The sequence below is a fragment of the Mus musculus genome, chromosome 2, assembly GCF_000001635.26.
Source record: "Mus musculus strain C57BL/6J chromosome 2, GRCm38.p6 C57BL/6J".
NCBI lineage: Eukaryota > Metazoa > Chordata > Mammalia > Rodentia > Muridae > Mus > Mus musculus.
Window position 1 is genome coordinate 180,314,185 of NC_000068.7, and position 10,657 is coordinate 180,324,841.

Genomic DNA, 10,657 nt, shown 5'->3' on the forward strand with positions numbered 1-10,657 from the left:
GAGGTTGGGGAGCTACCCAGAATTCTTTACTGTGACGAGGCTTCAGGCTTGTCCCGGAAATAGCAGAGCTCTGAGGCACATCTAACTCAGGGTGACCCTGGGAGTCACCCTCATACTGGCACACAGTCACCCAGGAAACTGCTATGGGAATTGATGGGAGGACTCTAAAGCAGCAGGGGCTCTACAGCTATATGCAGCCTTTGCTGGTCTACCCTTCTTGTGGGACTGGGAGGCTGGGCAGCTCTCGGCACAGGGGCCCCTGAACTGGGCACCAACCATAGCCTGAATCTGCCTCGCATGCAGTAGAATGCTGCCCTTTGGTTTATGGCTGTTTCTTTTTTTCTCTGGGACCTTTGTACTGGGTTCCCCAGGCACCCCACCTAAGGCAGATGTCCCCAAGGTCACTGGGTCTGACTTCCCTGTCCAGGAGGCTAGGGCTTGGTCTAGGACCAGGGTCATGCCTGATGAACACTTCTCAGGCTGTATAGACAAAATCCATGGACTGAGGAGAACCAGCATTCATGGGCAGGCACTGTTGCCATGAGTCGCAGTATCTCACTTCCCTGTGCTATGGAAGGGCAGCTTTCTAGCAGGGTTCAGCCTGTGTGGTCTCCTTAGGTGGTTCTGTGATTCACTCTTGGGCCAGGCACTGAGGAGTGGCCTCCTGTGGCTTTGAACCCATGTGTTCTACATCCTTTATGTACCTCATGCCCCATGTTGTTCTCCAACATGCCAGTAGGACTGGATACCTAAGTTTGTGTCAAAGGCATGCATGGTTGTGTGCCAAGCTCTGTGGGCCAGGCTGGCTTCAAGAGCACAATCCTGAGGTTGAAATAGAATATACAATGCCACACTGAGCTGCCTCCCTACCCTGGCCAGGCTCCTTGTCCCACCCAATCAGACCTCCATCCTGAAGGTGGGAATGGCTACCATCTGCTGACTCTTCAGAAAGGGACTCATCACTATCAGGATGGAGTTAGAGGTTAAGTTACCCTAGAGGAGACCTAGTAACCCCTAAGAGAGCTTTGAGTCCAACTTGTTCATTAACTTCCTGTAACGAAGACTGCACTGTCTATAAAGAGGGAACATTCTGGGTGGGGAAGGAAGACACGATGGTCCCTGGAGAATACAGATATACTCTCAATGGGACAATCATTTTCCTGGGATGGGGCAGAAGCTAGCTCCTTGGTTGGTGCCATGCCAATGGTTCTCAGGCCTGAGCTTCCCAGTACCTCATGTGAGATGCTCTGTCCCCAAGGCTCTGAAGTGACACTGTGGTGGATCTGCTTGTTTGGTTGGTCACTGTCTCCTCCTGTTCTCCATATGGACCACATGAGCATACCAGTTCCTGGATATATTAAGGTCTGTCCACCAGGAGTCTAGAGGAGATAATCTTGTGGTCCACTTTGTCAGAACCCAGCACACTTGAGGTTCAGAATCTTCTGTGGGTTTTTACTCTGTCCCAATAATCCAGAGTTCCCAAGCCCTTTCCACTCTTCTCCTAAGCTCTTCTGAGATTCAGGGAGATTCAGGACCTCCTTGGAGTTCTGTGGTAACCACAGGCAGAGAACCCTGGCCAACCCCAGGGCCTCAGCAGCATTTCAAGCTTACCTAACTCAAATCACTCGCTCTTGACTTCATTTGTGTTCCTGAGCCCAGCTCCTGGGTTCTGGTTCTTGGGGTTTAAAGCAGAGCTGGAATCTAGGGGTCATAGGCCATAGTATAGTCTCCAGGTTAAGGTTTCCTCCCAGGAGAGGTCATACAGGGTCAAGGGAGCCTAAGTGGACCTCCCTAGCTCAGACTTGGGGACAGGGAAGGAGGCAGTGGGAGGCTGTAAGGGCAGGCAGAGGCATATTTGAGTGCAGATAGGGCACGCCAGCTATGGAAGCTCTTGTGACTGAGACACCACAGCTCTGAGAAGACTTTCAGTTGGGAGGGCCAGGGAGCCCTTTATTGGTGCTATTACTCTTTGGAGGATCTATGACCTTTCACCTTTGCCTGTGATTAGTGGGGCCAACAGGTCACCTGGCTGCCACTCTCAGACTCTTGGGCTAGGTCGGTGTGGTGGTAACTAAGCAGCTTTACTGCTTCCTGGCCCTCATGCTAACTGCCCATTACAGGTTAGCAAGTGCTGCCTTCATGAGTGCTTAGTACCTGGGATGTTCTGGGGTTGGGGACCAGGTAGTAAGGTTCCAAAACAGTGCTCTGTGGAGCATCTTCTGTATGCTAAGCTTATCAGATCCTGGGGTAATGACAAAGGAACACATGGGTCCCTGTCTCCTGCACTTGAACCTCCAGGAGGCCTGCTGAAAAGCAGTAACGCCAATAACAAGTGGCTATGAGCAAGATGTAGGAAGCCGCCCTCACATTCGCCGTTGCAAGATGGCGCTGACATCCTGTGTTCTAAGTGGTAAACAAATAATCTGCGCATGTGCCAAGGGTAGTTTTCCACTACATGTGCTCTGCCTTCCCCGTGACGACAACTCGGCCGATGGGCTGCAGCCAATCAGGGAGTAATACGTCCTAGGCGGAGAATAATTCTCCTTAAAAAGGGACGGGGTTTCGCCATTCTCTCTCTTGCTCTGGCTCTTGCACTCTAGCGCTCTTGCGCTCTGGCTCCTAAAGATGTAAGCAATAGAGCTCTTGCTCTCTTGCTCTCTGGCTCCTGAAGATGTAAGCAATAAAGTTTTGCCGCAGAAGATTCCGGTTTGTTGCGTCTTTCCTGGCCGGTCGCGAGAACGCGTGTAAGAGCAAGATACACTCTGGAAAGGCAAAAGGCCACATAGACCATGATAGGCACTCTCTCCAGCCCAGAGAGGGTGAAGAACAAGGGCCATCCAGAGGTTCCCTAAAGGACTGAGACATGGAACTTGGCCACAGTACATAAGGATGAGGAAATGGAAGGCCCAGGATCTGTGAGGCAGCTGTGGGCACAGCTTCCCAGGCTGAGGGAACATGAGCCTCCCTGTGATCTGAAACCCTGGGAGTACAGATGTGCAGAAGGACGAGAGCAGATGTTAGATGGAGTTGTTGGATGGAGTAGGGAGGTGTGAGGGATGTTGTCATGTCACTCTGAGGGTGGTCTGGACCTGGTGGCCAGAGGGGTTAGGACCAAGAGAAGAATGAGACCCCCTCTTTGGGCAGAGGCAGGTCTAATGACTAACTGGCTGCTTGGGATCAGAAGACCCTAAGGGCCCAGGGTGCCTCCTGGTGGTCCTGCTACCTGTGTGTGTGGGTTGTCGACTGGAGGGGCATAGAGTGCCTCCCACAGCTGCTGGCTAGGGTAAAGGTGGTCCTACCCAGCCAGCCTAGCTCCCACCCTGGCAGCTCCAGGGGAAACCCTGCTTTTTTTTCCCCTTCTTTTCCTCTTTTTGCCTGTAGCTGCATTTAACTATAAAAAGCAATAAATTACAAATCTGGAAAAACATCCCTTGTCCCACAAAGGACAGGGCTGTCCCCAAATGACAAATGACTCCGCATTAACATTATTTTGTATTTATAACTTCCGCAGGACAGAACTTACAGATGTCACGGGCAAGTCCTGCCTGCCTTTGGGGGTATTTTTGGAACCCATTGTCCGGCTGACGGTGCTTCTAATTGCGGCTCCACTCTGCAGGGCAGTGTGAGCAGCTCTGGAGGATGTATAGGTCCCAGTCCCCTCAGCAGGACAGAGTGACCAAGGAAGGGCCACTTCTGTCTACTTGCACACAGACCATGGAACACACCAGGGCAGGAGTTTATCAAACCTCTACTTTATGGTCAGTCTTGAAGCAGCATTGAGGGAGATGTCAGGAGCCTCCTTTTCGGTGGGTGGGAGGCTTATGTTAGGGCCTGAGGAGGGCCAGTGAGCGGCTGAGAGGGGCTAAGTCTTAACAGTAGAAGCCAACAAGGGAACCACATACCCCGTGAGGCACGTTCTAGGATCTGAGAGCAACACACAGGCTGCAGGGGCCACACTGCCCCAGGAGAGCTCCCCTCTTCATTTACTTGCTGTTAGCAGCAATGGTGGGGCCATGACTAAGCTGCTGAGACCTAAGGTAGTGCAAAAAGGCAAGAAGAGGAGGCAGTGGGCAGCAGCTGTGGCTTTGGTCTGGCCTCTGTCTGGGAACGAAGCATGGCTCCTGTTCAAGGATATGAAGATGGCAGTGGAGCGGTTAGGGCATTGCCAGGCCTCCCGTGTGCTACCGCTGCTCTTATGGTAAGCCCACGTCTGTCACCAACACCTCTGCAGACAGGGATTCCTAGGCACAGAGCTGCTGAGAACTGCCAACGATCCCTGGTAGCCCCTGAACCCCACCCCAAGGCAGCCCTCAGTTTTAGTGTCCTAAATCTGCTGTACTCTGCTAAGTCTAAGCAGTCTGCGTATGCCTGGCAAGGCTGCTGTGTCCCCTTCTGTCCTGGCTCCAGTTGTTTCTTGCAGCACGTGCCTGCTGCAGTTCTCTGGGTTCTCCCTAGCTGTTACCACCAGGCAGGACTTTTGAGAGTCTCTGGACTTGTTGGGAAAAGATGGAGGATTTATTTTAGTATTTAGCTTCCTGGCTCAATTGTGAAATGAACAAGGTGAACTGCCAACCCATCAGGATGTGGCTGTGGGCTCACCCAGGCTCTCTATAGAGTCCTGATAGCAGCAGTGTGCTGTTCTGACCTTGGCCCCGGGCATTGCCTTCTCTCTAGGGTGGTATAAGGTGTATGTCTGCTAGGCTGGAGATCTTACCTTCTAGGCCAAGATCTTTTAAATCTTAGGCAGAAGTCCTGGTGAGGCTCTGGAGGAGGGTGAGAGTCAGGCTCCCCACGGAGCCACGTGGAAGTGCAGCCACCCATCTGTGGTCGGATCATTCCTAGCACATGTTGCTGGCTTAAGGAGGTTGCAGTATGAAGGGTTTTCTGTGCTTAAAAGTTTGGCCCTGGGGTGCAGAATTTAGGAAAGTCTGTGCACCCGAGGCTTGGGTGGGACCTGCTGTCTCCCCACCCTAGCCAAAGGTGTTAGTATGCAGGGGAGGGGAAACCCAAAGAGTTGGCTAGTCTCCGTTGACTCCATTCAGATGTGGGCAGTTGACCCTCTCCACGAGCCCTAGGCCAGCATTTTCTTCCTCCTGTGCTCTACAGCCCCAGAAGTGACAAATGGACCAGTGAGTGCCAGGTCCACAGAGCTAGGGCCAGATGGTGGGGGTTCCTCTCTGCTTTTCTTCTTGTTGCTTTCTCTCTATTTCTCTTTTGGTCTGTCTGTCTCTCTCTTTCCCCTGTTTCTCTGACTGTCCCTATCTCTAACTGCCCCCTCTCAACTCTCTTGTCTGTCTCATCCCCCTACTCCCACATCTCTCTTTCTCCATCTCTTTCTTTCTCACCCAGGGAGAACCCAGGTGGATTTAACCTCCGAGAAGTGCCTGGCAGGAGGACTTGCTTTTCCCAGTTGCCTCCTACTGGACTGGCAGAAGACCTCTTGGATCCTAGATCTTAGTCCCTGAATGGCAGAGACGCACTGGCACAGGACAGGCCACAGCCTCTGCACACACTTTTCCCAGAGCTCTCTGTAGACTCAGGCACATGATGGAAGCCTCCACATTTGTGTGCACTCCACAGTAACTACTCTCAGTTTTGTTTTTTTTCCCCCCTGATGTTTCCCTGCCTGACTCATTTACAACTCCATCAAGACAAATCCTCTTTCAAGGACATACTTGTGGTGGCAGGTCTCAAAAGGCTCTGGGGACTCATAGATTGTTACGTTGAATAGTTTGTCCAGTGGTCTCTTTGGAGAGCTGGATTGTAAATTCAACCCTGAGATTAGATGTGACCAGGCAGGTGAGGGGGAGGTATCTTAGGTCGCTCTCTTTGAGGAGGAGATGTCACTTCTTTGAGAGGATGGTATTGTCACCTTGATGGCCTGCTTGGGACCTATAAGCAAGCAGATGAGTGACCCCCATCTATCCTTGCTGGATCCTCTGTGAGGAGGGACTGTGGGGATCTGGCTGGGACACCAGTGGCTGTGTCTCATTTGTCCCGAAGTCTACCTCACCACTGTTCCAATCCTTTTGGATAAGGAGGCAGTGACTCTGGCTTCTGCAGCCCTGTGAAGGTCACCTTTGCTGTTTTCTTCCTTGTTATCAAGTTGACTTGAAGTTTAGTTTGGATTTCCAGCACCCACTTAAAGCTAGACACAGAAACGTGTGTCTATAGGCCCAGTGCTGTGGGTGGGTCCTTAGAGCCCATTGGCTAGCACTGTGGGAGGGCGGGTCCTTAGAGCCCATTGGCTAGTGCTGTGGGAGGGCGGGTTCTTAGAATCTTTGGCTAGTGCTATGAGAAGGTGGGCCCTTAGAGCCCATTGGCCTGCTGGCCTAGCCTAATTGATGAGTGGCAGGTACAGCAGAGAGAGCCCGTGTCAAAAAAAAAACAAAAAAACAAAAACAAAACAACATCAAAAACAACAACAAAAAAAAAACAAAACAAAAAAACAAAAAAAGGGCTGGAGAGATGGCTCAGCTGTTAAGAGCATTGACTGCTGTTCCAGAGGTCTTGAGTTCAATTCCCAGCAACCACATGTTGGCTCACAACCATCTGTAATGGGATATGATGCCCTCTTCTGGTTTGTCTGAAGACAGCTACAGTGTACTCACATCGGTTACAAATCTAAAAAGAATATGGAAAGAATCATTAAAAACAAACAAACAAACAAACAAACAAAACAAGCCAGGCAGTGGTGGGACACGCCTTTAATCTGAGCACTTGGGAGTCAGGGACAGGTGGATTTCTGAGTTCAAGGCCAGCCTGGTCTACAGAGTGAGGGACAGCCAGGGCTATACAGGGAAACCCTGTCTTGAATAACCAAACCAAACCAAACCAAACCAAACCAAACCAAACCAAACCAAACCAAACCAAACCAAACAACGACAACAACAAAAACCCAAGGCAGAGGATCTCTGAATTTGAGGCCACTCTGGTCGACAGCTTGAGTTCCAGGCCAGCTACGGCTATACCGTGAGAACTCAATCATCAATCAACCAGACAAACAATTCTTGTGGCTACTCCTAACAGTGGGGGTGGGGTGTGTTTCTGACTCTTTTTGCCTGCCCTTGGGACCCTTTTCCTCATGTTGGGTTGCCTCATCCAGCCTTGATATGAGGGTTTGTGCCTGATCTTTTTTTCTTCTTTAAAGATTTATTTACTTATATGAGTACACTGTAGCTGCCTTTATTTATTTATATGAGACACATCAGATGGTTGTAAGCCACCATGTAGTTGGTGGAAATTGAACTCAGGACCTCTGGAAGAGCAGGCAGTGCTCTTAACCACTGACCCATTTCTCCAGCCCCCTTGTTCCTGATCTCATTGTAACTTGCTATGCCATGTTTGGTGGATATCCCTGGGAGGCCTGCTCTTTTTTTCCAAAGGGAAACAAAGGAAGAGAGGATCTGGGGGAGAGGGGAGGCAGGGGTAGGGACTGGGAGGAGCAGGGGAGGGGAACTGCAGTCAGGATGTAATATATGAAAGAATAAAAGAAAAACAAACAAACAAAATATTACAACTCAATAATAATATTTTTTGTTTTGTTTTTTGAATTTTTTTGTTTGTTTTGATTTTCAAACAGAGTTCTCTGTGTTGCCATGACTGTAGACCGGCTTGGCTTCGAACTCACAAAGATCTGTTTGCCGCTGCCTTGAGTTCTGGGACTAAAGGCGTGTACCCAGTTTTGGAAGTCTGAATTTTAAGAGCTCAGCTACACACAGTCCCTCTAGTAATTATCAGATTCCTTCTTTTTGGATATCTGCCATGTTTCCTCTGCCCAAGGACAGCTCTGGGATGACAAGTGATGGATGAGACCCAAATCAGCATTTCCTAGTGAGAGGTAGCCTCATGGGATCTTGTCCACAGCAAAAGGAGAACTTATCACCTCACATTGCAATGCCTAGGCCCACAAATACACACAGATGTGTATGCATGATTATGCTAATTTGTCTACAAGAGGCCTCTGGAGCTGGCTGGAGCACTTGACCTCCAAGGACGGTGACAGGACTCTATTGATCCTGCTTTTTTCATTCTTCCCAAAAGTACTGGAGGAGGAGGTGGTCACTTAGTGCCCATGTTACTGGTTAGACACACAAGAGTCAGGAAGGGCATTAGAGTCAGGCAGGGATGCTGGCAAGTGTCTCCTGTACCTGAGAGTAAATGTAGCTGCTTGCGGAGGGGAGCCCTGGAATAGAGGGGGGTTGTTCCTGGGGCCTAGTCAACAGTGTGGACCTGGAATGGGAGTCCAGGGTTCCTGGGGCCTAGTCATAACTGCAGAGTTGAATCTTGAAGAAGTAGTGTTTGGAGGCAAAGAAGCAGGATTGAACCTACATCATAGAAAGTCTGAGCTCCAGGCCAAATACAGGGAATGGAGGATAGACAGCAACGGTAATTGGGTGCTGGATGGGAGGGCATAGCTAGAAGATTTGGGAACCCAAGGCAACAGAGTTTTGCAGAAGTGGGCACAGGCTCAGGTGTATATGACAGGCAGGGAGATCCTTTCCAGATGGCCAATGGTGGGGGAGGAGAAGACATGGCTTGTCCCAGAGTCCAGGGTGGAGGCCTGTCCTAGGGTGAGGCTGGGGCCCGCCTCTGTCAGTACCGCCTTCCTCCTCCCCCATGCTGGTCAGCTCAGAGCGGCCAGACGCTGTCCACCAGCGGTGCCGAGCTTGCTTTATCAGATAATAAATAAGACCGCTGGAGCCGTCCGTGTCAACATCTTGGCGGCGTTTGGGGCCCAGAGGGGAGGGGGCTGCTCCTGAAGGGCTTAGTCAGCCCCCTCCCCCTTTGAGGCCAGGGTCAGCCTTTACCCAAGTGTTTGTATAGGAAATTAAGGCATCACAACTGCCCCGCCCAAAGCCTGGCAGCTACAAGAAACAGTCTCTTTGGCTTCTCCTCATCCTGTAGACAGGGAATGAAGGGGGCACAGCAGGGGCTTAGTTCCTTGCATCACATGGTCCATGCACGGGATAGGCCTGGTCTGGTTGGCTGTTTGGCATTAATATAGGGTAATGTGAGATGTGATGCACTCTAAGCTACACCAGGGTGGAACTGGAGGTGCGGCTGACACTTCTGAGTCTCCCTGTTAGCTGGTGTCCCTGCCCTAGCTGGGTCCCAAAGAGGGTTGGAGTCTTCCCTTTGCTGCTTTTTCAGGTCTATTTTTAGAGGCACTAGAGAGACTCCGAGGGACTCCCAGCTGTAGGCCCATATCTGACAAAACACAGGGAACCGGGACCACAGAGCATCAGCTCTCACCTGTCCGCCCAGGCCGCTTACTTTACCTTAAGGAATGCTGCCTGAGCCCCTAGAACTGTCCACAGGGCTGTGAAAAAAGACAGTGGGAGGGCCTTGTGGATGTTCAGTGCCCCTTCTGCAACATGGCGCCTTCAATCTTTTGATGAGATTGGCATGATGCTGCTGACAGTAGCAAGTAGTCTGTTCTAAGAAATGCCCTTACTTGGTCAAACAGGAAGCTACTGCACTCCACGTGCCTCTTCCCCTAAACTTTTCTCTCTGAGACCCCAGGCTTTCAGATGAACACCAGGGAGAATTTGCTCCACTTTCTGGCAGGCTTACCTTTTTAGCCTTTGGGCTGTGTGCAAGCTTAGGTCTCAGTTCAATGCTGAGGCAGTACAGTCAGTATTTGGCTTCTTGGTGTAGGACAGCTCTCAGGGTCAGGTGCCTGATGCTCTGGCATGAAGCATCTAGGGGTCAATGTCACCTTGCATCCACAGAGAACACACCAATACAAGCTGCAGCAAGATGCCAGAATTGAGGAGGAGTGTATTGTACCAGCCTGGAGGAGGAGTGCCTGTCTTCTGTGCTCCAGTCATGGGGCAGGGCCCTGGCCAGAGGGCTCTGGCAAGAAACTCCAATGGACGGGACCCTGGTCTCCCCACCTCTGTGCCCCATGTGTTCTGCTTTGCATGGGTCTCCTTCCTTCTTTTCTTGTCTTTTCAGGACAAATCATGAGGGTTAAAAAAATATTTTCGGCCGGGCATGGTGGCACACGCCTTTAATCCCAGCACTTGGGAGGCAGAGGCAGGCGGATTTCTGAGTTCGAGGCCAGCCTGGTCTACAAAGTGAGTTCCAAGGACAGCCAGGGCTATACAGAGAAACCCTGTCTTGAAAAACAAAACAAAACAAAAAATATTTTGGCCAGGAAGAGACAGACTTGGGGTATTGTGGCCCCTTCTGCTTCAGGGTCTGGGGTGATGGAGATGGAACATATTACAGGCAGCAGACAGCGGGGCTTTCCTTTCCATCCTGCTGTTCAGATAAGCCTCTCAGTTGCTCTGGCCTGAGTGAGTGTACAGCTCATCTGGTGGTTTATGACCAGCGGGCAGGATGAGGATGGGAGTCAGGAGGAAGGGCAGTGGCGGGGTGCTTGGTAGCTATATTAAGGACTTGGTACACTGGCTTCCTCCTAAAGAGGAAGACACTCAAATTTAGCAGCAGTAACCATGCCCAGTGATGAACCTACAGCCTTCTTCACCTCAGTCAGCTCCTTAGTTAAAAAACAGCATCAGGGAGCTGGAGGAACGAATGGCTCAGCAGTTAGGAGCACTTGCTGCCTTTTCAGATGATCTGTTCAGTTCTTAGCACTCACAAGATGGTCCCCAAACACCTGCAACTCGAGTGCCAGGGGATCCCAAGG